Consider the following 12,370-nt stretch of genomic DNA (forward strand, 5'->3'; position numbering starts at 1 on the left):
CTGTGCTCAATAAGCTGACTTAGACCTCCTGTAATTTAAGAGGTCCAATTCTTAAATGAGGGTAAGCTTCCAATTTGTAAACAAACGAGTGCAGGTGTTGGAAGAAAAAGGTGTGGTTTGCTGAGAAGAGGAGGAATTGAGTCACCACTTTTTTGATTTATGGATATGGACACAAGTAAATTAATAATGTTCTGATTCATAACTTTTTATGATTTATGTATATGAATACAATTTTATTTTTTTAATTTAAATTACACATTTTTGTTTCACTACAGTGCCTTGAAAAAGTATTCATACCCCTTGGCATTTTCCACATTTTGTCATGTTACAACCAAAACGTTAAATGTATTTTATTGGGATTTTATGTGATAGACCAACACAAAGTGGCACATAACTGTGAAGTGGAAGGAAAATGATAAATAGTTTTCAACATTTTTTACAAACAAATATGTGAAAAGTGTGGCGAGCATTTGTATTCAGCCCCCCGAGTCAATACTTTGTAGAACCACCTTTCATTGCAATTACAGCTGAAAGTCTTTTTGGGTATGTCTCTACCAGCTTTGCACATCTAGAGTGACATTTTTATCCATTCTTCTTTGCAAAATTGCTCAAACTCAGATTGGATGGAGAACATCTGTGAACAGCAATTTTCAAGTCTTGCCACAGATTCTCAATTGGATTTAGGTCTGGACTTTGACTGGGCCATTCTAACACATGAATATGCTTTGATGTAAACCATTCCATTGTAGCTCTAGCTGTATGTTTAGGGTTGTTGTCCTTCTGGAAGGTGAACCTCCACCCCAGTCTCAGGTCTTTTGCAGACTCTAATGCCCGTACACACGATCAGATTTTCCGACAACAAATGTTGGATGTGAGCTTGTTGGCTGAAAGTCCGACCGTGTGTATGCTCCATCAAACATTTGTTGTCGGACTTTCCACCAACAAATGTTGGCTAGCAGGTTCTCAAATTTTCCGCCAACAAAACTTTGTTTTCGGAATTTCCGATTGTGTGTACACAAGTCCGATGCACAAAGGTTCACGCATGCTCGGAATCAAGCAGGAGGAATCGCACTGGCTATTGAACTTCCTATTTCTCGGCTCGTCGTACATCTTGTACGTCATCACGTTCCCACGTTCGTAATTGTTGGCCAACATTTGCGTGACCATGTGTATGCAAGACAAGTTTGAGCCAACATCCTCCGAACAAAAATATATGGTTTTGTTGGCGGAAAGTCCGATCGTGTGTACAGGGCATAACAGGTTTTCTTCTAAGATTACCCTGTATTTAGCTCCATCCATCTTCCCATCAACTCTGATCAGCTTCCCTGTCCCTGTTAAAAAAAAGCATCCCCACAACATGATGCTGCCACCATGGTGGTGGGGATGGGGTGTTCAGGGTGATGTGCAGTGTTAGTGTTCCACCACACATAGCATTTTACTTTTAGGCCAAAAAGTTCAACTTTGGTCTCATCTGACCAGAGCACCTTCTTACACATGTTTGCTGTGTCCCCCACATGGCTTTTCGCAAACTGCAAACGGGACTTCTTATGACTTTTTTCAACAATGGCTTTCTTCTTGCCACTCTTCAATAAAGGCCAGATTTGTGGAGTGCACGACTAATAGTTGTCCTGTGGACAGATTCTCCCACTGGAACTGTGGATCTCTGCAGCTCCTCCAGAGTTACCATGGGCCTCTTGGCTGTTTCTCTAATGCTTTCCTTGCCCGGCCTGTCAGCTTAGGTGGACAGCCATGTGTTGGTAGGTTTGCAGCTATTATTATTTTTATTCATCCAGGTCTTGCGCAAGATCATATATAATTCTTTATATTCACTGTAGGTTTGCAGCTGTGCCATACTCTTTCCATGTTCAGATGATGGATTGAACAATACCCCAGTGCCCCAAAGCTTGGGATATTTTTTTATAACCTAACCCTGCTTTAAACTTATCCACAACTTTATCCCTGACCTGTCTGGTGTGTTCCTTGAAGTCACCTAATTAGTATTGATGAGTCCGCCTGTGTGTAATTTAATCTCAGTATAAAAACAGCTGTTCTGTGAAGCCCTCAGAGGTTTTGTTAGAGAACCTTAGTAAACAAAGAGCATCATGAAGGCCAAGTAACACACTAGACAGGTCAGGGATAAAGTTGTGGAGAAGTTTAAAGCAGGGTTAGGTTATAAAACAATATCCAAAGCTTTAAACATTTCACAAAGCACTGTTCATCCATCATCGGAAAATGGAAAGAGTATGGAACAACTGCAAACCTAACAAGACATGGCCATCCAACAAAACTGACAGCCCGGGCAAGGAGAGCATTAATCAGGGAAGCAGCCAAGAGACCCATGGTAACTCTGGAGGAGCTGCAGAGATCCACAGCTCAGGTGGGAGAATCTGTCCACAGGACAACTATTAGTCATGCACTCCACAAATCTGGTCTTTATGGAAAAGTGGCAAGAAGAAAGCCAGTGTTGAAAGAAATTCGTAAGAAGTCCCGCTTGCAGTTTGCGAGAAGCCATGTGGGGGACACAACAAATGTGGAAGAAGGTGATCTGGTCAGATGAGACCAAAATTGAACTTTTTGGCCTAAAAGCAAAACACTATGTGTGGCAGAAAACTAATGCCCTGTACACACGGTTGGATTTTCCGACGGAAAATGTGTGATAAGACTGTATTGTCGGAAATTCCGACCGTGTGTGGGCTCCATCACACATTTTTTAACACACAAAGTTTGAGAGCTTGCTATAAAATTTTCCGACAACAAAATCCGTTGTCGGAAATTCCAATCGTGTGTACACAAATCCGACGCACAAAGTGCCACGCATGCTCAGAATGAATTAACAGACAAAAGGTATTGGCTACTGCCCCGTTTATAGTCCCGACGTATGTGTTTTACGTCACCGCGTTCAGAACGATCGGATTTTCCGACAACTTTGTGTGACCGTGTGTATGCAAGAAAATTTTGAGCCAACATCCATCGGAAAAAATCCATGGATTTTGTTGTCGGAATGTCCGATCAATGTCCGACCGTGTGTACAGGGCACCACACTGCACATCACCCTGAACACACCATCCCCACCGTGAAACATGGTGGTGGCAGCATCATGTTGTGGGAATGCATTTCTTTAGCAGGGACAGGAATGCTGGTAAGAGTTGATGGGAAGATGGATGGAGCCAAATACAGGGCGAACTTAGAAGAAAACTTGTTAGAGTCTGCAAAAGACTTTAGACTGGGGTGGAGGTTCACCTTCCAGCAGGACAATGACCCTAAACATACAGCCAGATCTACAATGGAATGGTTTGGATCAAAACATATTCATGTGTTAGAATGGCCCAGTCAAAGTCCAGACCGAAATCCAATTGAGAATCTGTGGCAAGGACTGGAAAATTGCTGTTCACAGATGCTCTCCCTCCAATCTGACAGAGCTTGAGCTCTTTTGCAAAGAAGAATGGGCAAAAATGTCACTGTCTAGATGTGCAAAGCTGGTAGAGACATACCGAAAAAGACTTGCAGCTGTAATTGCAGCAAAGGTGGTTCTACAAAGTATTGAATATAAACGCATGCCACACTTTTCACATACTTATTTGCAAAAAAATATTTGAAAATCATTTATCATTTTCCGTCCACTTCACAATTATGTGCCACTTTGTATTTGTCTATCACATAAAATATTAATGAAATACATTTACGTTTTTTTGCTGTAACATGACAAAATGTGAAAAATGTCAAGGGGTATGAATACTGTATGAACACTGTATGTATTGCTGTTACTATTTATTGGATGTCTAACACTATATGATACATATCATTTATTGTTTATTTTTATTTTTTTACCACAATTAGGAATGAAAGTGAGGTAGCTAAGGGGAGAGTTGCACATTGTTTGTCGTTTTTATATTCTTTTTGTGCATGTGAAGGATCTGAAAAACAAGATTGCTGTGAGCATAGCTCCTATGGTAATAATAATTTAGTTGCTGTGTGGTGAAATACACAAGTTTGAATAATCATTACTAAATCAGCAAATAAGCTTATGATCAGTTGGTATCTAGTTCCTACCAGAATAGCCCCTTTCCAACCCTCATCATCCAAAAACTGCTTCTGTGGCTGTGATTCTGATGGTGACATGAAGAATTAAAATAGAAACAAAAAAACAACCTGTGCTTGGTGTCTGACACAGATCTGGACTGCCACTACCACTATATCTGAATACTGGATAAACACAAAACTTATAAACAAAAATAGTGCACTGTCTCTTTAAATACAACAAAAAATATCACTGTGCAATAATCTCAATACATCATAAATAATAAATAATGAATAATAATGTGCTATCTCTTTTAATTTGTAAAGTGCTGTTATGCCATAAAACAAAATCACAATAATCCACCAAAGTGTCGTATGCATCAAGCAATCCACTCAATAGAGTCCAGTATTCATATTCTATAAAAATCAAAACTCATGAAAAATGTCCATTCAGTTCATGTATTAAAGTCCATCCACTGCTCCACCACAGATGTGGTGATGACAAGACACCACCTAGGAGTGAGAGATCCCCACCATAAAAAGGGGGACTGCTTACCAAAGGGCTAACCTTTACGATATAAGAGGGTAAGCCAGCATCATTTATCAAAATCACTCAGGCATCAGTTCAGCATCAAGAGGAACACAGTAGGACCATACCTCAGAAACCGCTTCAGCTACGGGAAACATGCCAGTGTCAATCTAGTAGAAAACCAAAGAAACTGTACATCTAATTGCTGGAAATTCACAGATAGCGCTGGTCTCTCCTTTAGTCTTTGCCACAACACAGACACTTGCTGCACTTTGTTTAGTTTTGTGTAGAGATATGAAGTTAGTTTAGCTTCACTTGTGATGAGTAGGTGATTATTTCATCTTTATGGTTAAATATGCAACACGGGTAGGTAAAGTTAACCATGACTGAAAGAGATAAAATCTTCATAGGTCAAGTCTTTTATCTTCAGAACTTTGAGTTCTTTCTCCTTTATAAGTTTCTTGTGATCTGCCCAACTTTTTCTGCTGATCAGCTATCCTTATTGTTGGTGAATTTTATGTGCAGCCCAAGACAATTCCTCTTCTCCTAATGTGGCCCAGGAAGGTCAAAAGGTTGGACACCCCTGCTCTCTCTTTTCGTTTGCCATCCAATATGAAGCGTCCCCTGGTGTTTTTGTCCCACTGCAGTTAGATTTTAGGCTAAAGTGTTTTAAATTCCCTCCTCTCTTTTCCACACCAACTTTGCTGTACTTTATATTTGAAACCCTCTCCATTCATCAGCTAAAATTAGCACATTTTGGTCTCTAGGCAGTCAAAAAAACCCCAAGCTGTAGCATTGAAGAACCAATCCCTCTATTTTTGAAAGCTGCACCTACAGTTTCTTAAAACCTAAAATTGTGTCCCTTTAGCTGGAGCAGAAATTAGCTACGATCTTCTCCACCTCTGATTCGAACCAAACTGGACCTTATAATTGCTCCTCAATTTTTATCCGAGTAGTATGGATGAGGTTCGGGTTTGCCATATGGTGGGTTCACGACAAATCTGGGGGCTTCGAGGTTCATGGCTCTTTCTGGATGAATTTGTCGGACTGAATTTTATTCACTTTCCGACCGCTGTACGCCGATATACGTTGGCACAATGGCAGCGGTGGGCAAATGGGTGTACCTGTACATTGGCGTGACCATACCCACCAGACCCGCGGACTCGATGTCTGTTGGTGTCCCGGCGATCGTGTCACAGAGCCGCAGAACGGGGAGATGCAAACAAGGCATGCCTAGTGACATGACAGAGATCACTGCTCCCTGTCATCGGGAGCAGTGATCGCTGTCATGTGAGTGGAAGCCCATCCCGCCCACAGTTAGAATCACTCCCTCGGACACACTTAACCCCTTGATCGCCCCCTAGTGTTTAACCCCTTCCCTGCCAGTGTCATTTACACATTAATCAGTGTATTTTTATAGCACTGCTCACTGTATAAATGACAATGGTCCCAAAATAGTGTCAAAAGTGTCCGATGCATCTGCCATAATGTCGCATGTCATGATAAAAATCACAGATCGCCACCATTACTAATAAAAAAAAAATGAATAATAAAAATGCTATAAAACTATTTTGTAGAAGCTATAACTTTTGCGCAAACTAATCAATATATGCTTCATTGCGAATTTTTTTTTTTTAGAAAAAATATGTAGAAGAATACATATCGGCCTAAACTGAGGGAAAAATGTGTTTTTTTTTCAAAATTGTCGCTATTTTTTTTGTTTATAGCACAAAACATAAAAAACACAGAGGTGAGCAAATACCACCAAAAGAAGGCTATATTTATGGGAAAAAAAGGACATCAATTTTGTTTGGGTGCAACATCGCACGGCCGCGCAATTGTCAGTTAAAGCGATGCAGTGCCAAATTGCAAAAAGTTCTCTGTTCAGGAAGGGGGTAAAATTTTCTGGGGCTGAAGTGGTTAAAGAAGCTATAATGCCCTGCCTGACTTTTTCACTGTAGTCAGCAGGGTTAGAATGGCAAATAGGAGAATTTGCTTTGGCAGGTTCCAACCCCTCCTAAAAAAGACCGGTTTCCAGCAGCCATTTTAGCTACATAATGTTTTATATAACCATATTCAGAGTAAGACCCCATTCACACAGGGGCAACACGACTTGCAGGTCGCCTCAGCGAGGCAACCTGCAAACGACTGCCCGGGCGACTTGCAAAACGACTTCTGTATAGAAGTCTATGCAAGTCGCCCCAAGTCGCCCCCCGAAGTCGTACAGGAACCTTTTTCTAAGTCGGAGCGACTTGCGTCGCTCCCCTTAGAACGGTTCCATAGCACAGAACGGGAGGCGACTTGTCAGGCGACTAGGTCATCCCTGTGTGAATGGGCTCTCAAGGACTATCCTTTTATGTGTATCAACAATAACTGTAGTTGCTGTTTAGCTGCTGGGTTCCTTCTTGCAGGTTTTTTGTCGTCTTGCTTTCTTCCATTCCACATTAATTCATATTTTTTTTCTGCTAGGTTAAAAAATGGGGTTGAGGGTTGAAGTTTAAAGATAAGTATGGCTTTAAAAAAACAAACAGTCATACATAGATGGCTGTAGCACTGATTCCAAATCCGTTTGTACAAATGTGTCATCACACACGGTACATGTGCCATAAAGTGGTGTGCACCAAAGTACCACATATTTATCCTTCCTACTGCTATAGCTGACATTAAATAAAGGTTTAGCACCCTCCTAGATAGGTGCTAGGATTAGATCAATATTGTTCTGGCTCACTGTATCCAGTGGAGCTGCTGTTTTGTTATTAGGCAAACTAAGTGTTGCTCACTATAATCAGTGGAGCTGTGTTAATTATTATAGTCTGTTCAGTGTGTCACATGCTGCCGGTTTGATTTCTCTCTTTGCTTTATGGAGAACTGTGGCTCTTTCTAGAACATAGGTGTGTGTAGCAAGGCAAATGAGCAGCTTGAAGATTTATACAGCCCTGGCCAATCCCAGAGAGGGTGGCCCTAAAGGCTGCTGGCTGCTGACTCTGTATAAATACTCTGAGGCACGGAGCAGTCAGGTCTTTCCTCAAAGTGGATGTAAACTCTCACATATACCCAGTGAAGTGAACAGCCTCAGATGATAAACAGAGATGAAACAAACCTCCCTACATAAGTTTTACATGTATATCTGCTGTCTTCAGCTTTATACTGTATACTGTTTAGAAAGTGCACATTGTGTTAGAATTTTTTTTTTTTTAATTCTATTTTTTATTAAATATTTTTACATTACAAATAAAGCACATTAAGCTTGGTGAGAGCTAAAAAGAATCAAACAAGAAAAAGAAAACAAAGAAGGAAGAAAAAAAAAGAACAAAAAGATACAAGCATCTAGGTCAAATACAGATATGTATCTAGATAAAGAACTGTATAGAGCAAGCCATCTAAAGCAGTGGCATAACTAGAACCTTCAGGGCCCCGGTGCAAGAAATCATGAAGGGCCCCCCTGACCCCCAGCTGGGGCCCTTCCCTCCGAGCCGATGGCGTAAATGCCAAGGCCCGGTCGCAAGTGTGATGTTTGTGACCCTGGTAGTTCTGCCACTGGCGTCTGTTTTTTTTATTTTTATTGTATTTTTCTACCATTTATTTATTGTTTTACAATATTATTTTATAAAATAATATTTTAATTTTTTTTTTTAAGAGTTGGGGGGCTTTGGTGAGATATCAGGGGTCTAAGCAGACCTCTGATGTTTCACCTTTGAGAACGAGAAAGGAGATTGAGAGCACAGCCTCAGCTGCACAGAATGAATGGACAGGAATAGCTCTGTATAGAGCTGCCCCTTTATTCGCAAACTGAAGCATAGTAAATACAGTTTACTATGTTTCAGTTATGAATGGATTGAGTCCGTGATCGGTATGGATCACTGACTCTCCATGCAGATACCCTACAGCAGCTGGCAGGAGAGGGGAGGGGGAACTCTGCTGAGCTGTGGGGACAAGGGGAGGGGCCAGGAGAGAGCGGGGGGGGCAGGAAAAAGTACAGGGGGGCTGAAGAGCACAAGGGGGGCAGCAGAAAGAAGCTGCATAGGAGACATGGTGGGTGCGGCTGCATATAGAGGAACTGATCTTTCCATTTCCCCCACTTCTCATCTCCTTTCAGTAGCTGCAGGAGGAGAATGGAGAGATCAGTTTCTCTGTATCAGTGTTTCTCAACATTTCTTCAACATTTTAGTCAAGGTGCAACATATTGCCTCTTCACTGCCTGTCAAATGCCTCTGAAAAGCAAAAAAAAGAAGGCCATTCAGACCTGGGATGAGGGGTTAGAATAAAGGATTTTAGGGCAGATGTAAAGGGGCCTCGGAATCCGAATTTGGTTAGGGTGGCAACCATGTAGGGCCAGCTTAGTCTGTCAAATGCTTTCTGGGCATCTAAGCTAAGGATCATGGCAGGTCTACATACTCTATTCAGCATGTCTATAAGGTCTATGGTACGTCTAGTATTGTCTCCTGCGTATCTAGTGGGAATGAAGCCTACTTGATCCTTGCCAATCAATTTTGTCAGGAATTGGGACAGTTGGCCAGGATTTTCATAAAGAGTTTGTAGTCCAAGTTTAAAAGAGCAATCGGTCTATAATTATCTGGAAGGGATGGGTCTTTACCCGGTTTAGGTATGACTGAAATGTAGAAATGTAGAAATGTGAGGTGGGGGAGATCGCCTTGTAGAAGGGAGTTGAATAGTGACAGTAAATAGGGCGTTAAGGTTAGTGAAAATGTCTTGGAATAAGAATAAGGAAGGTCGTCTGGTCCAGGGGATTTACGTGAAGGTAAGTGTTTGATAGTGTTAGGTCGTCTTTGATAATGGGGGCGTTTAATGTTATAACTCTGTCTTGGCCAGCTTAGGTAGCTGTATATCTTCCGAAAAGGTCTCAAACGTCCCTTGGTCAAATGGGGGATGGAGAGCAGGGGTTAAATAATTGTATAGTTTGTCATAAAAGTCACCAAAGACCCGGGTCATAGTCTGTGGGCAATGGGTAGGCGTACCATCCAACTGTTTCAAGTGGTCAGGAAAGGAATGAAAAGGTATAGGGTTGAGTCTGGGGACCAACATTCTATGAGGTTTATTGGAGAGCTCATAAAATTTTTGTTTCACCCAGAGAAGGGACTTGGCTATACCTGACATGTCCAAAGATTTTATCTGATTTCTCAACGAGGTTACAGTCTTCAGTCAGGCCATTGTGGGAGAAAGAACCAGAGAGCGCTCAGCATTTTGCAATTTAGCTAGTAAAGAGGACTTTAAAAAGGCTTTGTCTTTCTTCTTGCGGGAGCTCACAGAAATACATTGCCCTCCGAAAAAGGCCTTATGGGCTTCCATAGAGTGGATTTACTGGACACATAACCTGCCTTGAGTTGAAAGTATTCGGTTAGCGCAGAAAGAAGTTTTCCTTTGATTTCTGGGTGGTTCAATAAGGACTCGTGGGTTCTCCAATGGCATGTCTTGGAGAATACACTGGAGAGGGAACGGACTAGAGTTAGGGGAGCGTGATCTGACCAGGTGATTGGGCCCAGATCAGAAGACACCGTGTTAAGCAAAAGGGGGGCTGTCACAAAAAATCTAATCTGGAGAATATTTTGTGGGGGGGGGACGAGAACTGTCTGCTGGTGGGGTGTTTTATCCTCCAAGCGTCAAATAGATAGTGAGCCCACGTCAACTGATGGAAGGAGGAGGCTAGTGATTGCATTGGGAGAGGTAGCTTAGTTTGGAATAGAGATCTTCTATCTCTGGTAGGAGAAAGGATAGCATTGAAATCACCACCTACAACCATAAAGGGCCTGAAGAAATGTTGCAACAGATTGAATGTTTCCATGAGAAATTTAGGCTGACCTGAATTGGGTGCATAAACATTCATAAGGGTAAGAGGACTAGACATGAAAATACATTGCAATATTGTGTATCGACCATGTGGGTCCAAATGAGAAGACTGAATCTGGAGAGGACAGGAGCGTCTGACTAGCACTGCAACTCTGGCCTTGCCAGATGAGTCCGAAGCCATATATGAAACCGGGAAGTGTTTGGAAGCAAATTTTAAGCAACCCCCGGCAAGGAAATGAGTCTCCTGAATCAAGATCACATTCGCGCTGGAGGTCCTGAATTCCTTCAAAGCTAGCCATCATTTCTTGATGGAGTTCAAACCCTTCACATTGTAGGACAATATCTTCAGAGCCATAATTGGGCTAAGCTAGTAAGCCAGAGTACCCTTAGTGCAGTGGGTGATACACCTATGGTATGGGGACAGATCAATAACCTTATAATACAGTAAACTGTAACCTGATAGGAAAAAGATACAGTATATCACAAAAGTGAGTACACCCCTCACATTTTTCTAAATATTTTATTATATTTTTTCATGAGACAACAATTTTTTTCATGGGAAATTACACTTTGCTACAATGTAAAGTAGTGAGTGTACAGCTTGTATAACAGTGTAAATGTGCTGTCCCCTCAAAATAACTCAACGCCCAGCCATTAATGTCTAAACCGCTGGCAACAAAAGTGAGTACACCCCTAAGTGAAAATGTCCAAATTGGGTCCAATTAGCCATTTTTCCTTCTCGGTGTCATGTGACTCATTAGGGTTAAAAGGTCTCAGGTGTGAATGGGGAGCAGGTGTGTTAAATTTGGTGTTATTGCTCTCGCTCTCTCATACTGGTCACTGGAAGCTCAACATGGCACTTAATGGCAAAGAACTCTCTGAGGATCTGAAAAAAAGAATTGTTGCTCTACATAAAGAAGGCCTAGACTATAAGAAGATTGCCAAGACCCTGAAACTGAGCTGCAGCATGGTGGCCGAGACCATACTGCAGTTTACCAGAACAGGTTCCACTTAGAACAGGCCTCACCATGGTCGACCAAAGAAGTTGAGTGCACATGCTCAGCATCATATCCAGAGGTTGTCTTTGGGAAATAGATGTATGAGTGCTGCCAGCATTGCTGCAGAGGTTGAAGGGGTCAGCCTGTCAGTGCTCAGACCATACACCACACGCTGCATCAAATTGGTCTGCATGGCTGTCTTCCCAGAAGGAAGCCTCTTCTAAAGATGATGCACAAGAAAGCCCACAAACAGTTTGCCGAAGACAAGCAGACTAAGGACATGGATTACTGGAACCATGTCCTGTGATCTGATGAGACTAAGATAAACTTATTTGGATCAGATGGTGTCAAGCGTGTGTGGTGGCAACCAGGTGAGGAGTACAAAGACAAGTGTGTCTTTCCTACAGTCAAGCATGGTGGTAGGAGTGTCTTGGTCTGGGGATGCATGAGTGCTGCCGGCACTGGGGAGCTACCGTTTCATTGAGGGAACCATGAATGCCAACATGTACTGTGACATACTGAACCAGAGCATGATTCCCCTCCCTTTCGAGACTGGGCCGCAGGGCAGTATTCCAACATGATAACGACCCCAAACACACCCCCAAGATGACCACTGCCTTGCTAAAGAAGCTGAGGGTAAAGATGATGGACTGGCTAAGCATGTCTCCAGACTTAAACGATATTGAGCATCTGTGGGGCACCCACAAACGCAAGGTGGAGGACCCGACGGTCTCTAACATCCACCAGCTCCATGATGTCATCATGAAGGAGTGTATGAGGACTCCAGCGGCAACCTATGAAGCTCTGGTGAACTCCATGCCTAAGAGGGTTAGGGCAGTGCTGGAAAATAATGGTGGCCACACAAAATATTGACACTTTGGGCCCAATTTGGACATTTTTACTTAGGGGTGTACTCACTTTTGTTGCCAGTGGTTCAGACATTAATGGCTGTGTGTTGAGTTATTTTGAGGGCACAGAAAATTTACAGTTATACAAACTGTACACTCACTACTTTACATTG

Source organism: Aquarana catesbeiana, linkage group LG04 (genome assembly GCF_042186555.1).
Source record: "Aquarana catesbeiana isolate 2022-GZ linkage group LG04, ASM4218655v1, whole genome shotgun sequence".
Lineage (NCBI taxonomy): Eukaryota > Metazoa > Chordata > Amphibia > Anura > Ranidae > Aquarana > Aquarana catesbeiana.